The sequence below is a fragment of the Lupinus angustifolius genome, chromosome LG01 (genome assembly GCF_001865875.1).
Source record: "Lupinus angustifolius cultivar Tanjil chromosome LG01, LupAngTanjil_v1.0, whole genome shotgun sequence".
NCBI lineage: Eukaryota > Viridiplantae > Streptophyta > Magnoliopsida > Fabales > Fabaceae > Lupinus > Lupinus angustifolius.
The window spans coordinates 25,939,284-25,941,832 of record NC_032009.1 but is presented as its reverse complement, the minus strand read 5'-3'; positions in this window follow the sequence as shown (position 1 = coordinate 25,941,832).

The window sequence follows — 2,549 nt, the reverse complement described above, 5'->3', positions numbered from 1 at the left end:
TGATGACTGCTTAACAAATTTGACAAAAATATGGTAGAGATGTGAGGAAGTGAATCTTGTATTAAATTGGAAAAAATGTCACTTCATGGTGTGCGAGGGTATTGTGTTGGGGCATTTAATTTCAGGAAAAGGGATAGAGGTGGACATGGCAAAAATTGTAGTGATAGAAAATATGCCACTACCAATTAACATAAAAGGTGTTAGGAGTTTCTTAGACCATGCAGAATTTTACCGCAGATTCATAAAAGAATTTTCAAAAATTTTGAAACCCCTTTCTAACCTTTTAATGAAAGATATTGCATTTGATTTTAGTGCTGCTTGTCTAGAATCATTTTGCAGGTTGAAGGAGGCATTGGTCACTACACTAATATTGCAATCACTAGACTGGAATCTTCCATCTGAAGTGATGTGTGATGCTAGTGACTATACTGTGGGAGCAGTGTTGGGCCAAAAGAATGACAAGAAGATGCATGCAATCTACTATGCAAGCAAAACCCTTGATGGAGCTCGAGTCAACTATGCCACCATAGAGAAGCAGCTACTAGCTGTTGTGTCTTCGAAAAATTTAGGTCCTACCTAGTAGGTTCTAAAGTTATAGTGAATACTGATCACTCAACCCTGAGATACTTGATGAGTATGAAAGAAGCCAAGCCATGTCTCATCCGATGGATTCTCCTTCTGCAAGAATTTGATATGGAGATTGTTGATAGAAATAGAATAGATAATCCAGTTATAAATCACTTATCTCGGCTTGAACATCCAAGTGGAGAGGAGGAGGACATATCTACTGATAATTCATTTCCTGATGAGCAACTCCTCCTTGACATTGTAGAGGCACCTTGGTATGCTGACTTTGTAAACTATTTGGTCAGCAAAATTCTTCCACAAGAAATGACACCGCAACAGAAAAGGAAATTCTTCTCAGATCTGAAGAAGTATATCTGGGATGATCCTTACCTCTATCGACTCTGTGTTGATGGTATTTACAGAAGATGTGTTCCAGAAGAAGAAGTGTCAAAGAGCCTGAGTTGTTGCCACTCCGCCTCTTATGGAGGTCATGCGAGTACTTCACAAACAATAGCAAAGGTATTCCAATGTGATTTCTTTTGGCTACACATATTCAGAGATGCAAGGAATTTTGTTCTCACACGTGATTCTTGCCAAAGAGTGGGGAACATATAAAAAAGGCATGAAATTCCAATGAACCCCATCCTTGAGGTGAAGATATTTGATGTAAGAAAGGAGTTGACAATATGTGACCTTTTCCTACTTCAAACAACAACAAATATATCTTGGTGGCAGTCGATTATGTTTCTAAGTGGGTGGAGGCAATTTCATCTCCACACAATGATGCTAAAACGATCATCAAACTGTTTACCAAGATCATATTTCCAAGGTTTGGGGTCCCGACGTTGGTTATTAGTGATGGAGGCTCACACTTCATTGAAAGACATTTTGAAAATATCTTGAAGAAGTATGGTGTTTCTCATCGAGTTGGTACCCCTTATCACCCTCAAACAAGTGGTCAAATGGAAGTATCAAATAATGAGATTAAGAGCATATTTGAGAAGACAGTATCTAGGAGCAGGAAAGACTAGTCCTCAAAGCTTGATGATGCTTTATGGGCTTACTGTACTGCATATAAAACACATATTGGTATGTCACCATTGAGGTTGATTTATGGTAAGCCTTGTCACCTTCTAGTGGAACTAGAGCATAAGGCGTATTGGGTTGTCAAATTGCTCAACTTTGATCTGAAGGTTGCTGGAGAAAATAGGAAATTCCAACTACAAGAGTTGGAAGAACTACGGTTGGATGCTTATGAGAATATTTGTACTTAGAAAGAAAGAACAAAAAGATGGCATGACAAACACATACTCCGCATAAAATTCCAAGTAGGGGAACTAGTTCTCTTATTCAACTCCAGATTGAGGCTCTTTCCAGGGAAGCTAAAGTCTAGATGGTCAGGTCTGCTCAAAGTCACCAAGGTTTACCCTTATGGAATAGTTGAGATATGGAATGAGGAAAGGGGAAACTTCAAGGTGAATGGTAAATGTTTGAAGCATTATCTAGCATATGAGCGACTAGAGAAACAAACAAACATAGCCCTCTTGGATCCTACATGAGCTACAAAGATCAACCGTCAAGGTAATGACGTTAAACGAGTGCTTCGTGGGAGGCAACCCACGCTAGAGGTACATTTTTAAATTCATTAATTCTAGTGTTTTTGTATCAGCTTTAGTGCCTCCTTGAGTTTGAAGTCTTTGTAGGGGGATGTATATAGTGTCGACCACAAAAAAAAATGGTGTTGATACCCAGGATATTTTCACCTAGTCCATCTAGGACATATGGCTATTTGGGACATTTTTATTTTATTTTGCAGGTACTTCCACCTCACCCAATGAAGTCAACCACTTATAATTGGCACATGAGTTAAGGACACTTCATACCTAATCCATGAGTTTTCTTTTTTTCTTTCTCTTATTATTTAGATTTCTACATTGGAGACAATGTAAATTTCTAAGCTTGATGGGGTTTTGCATTTAGAT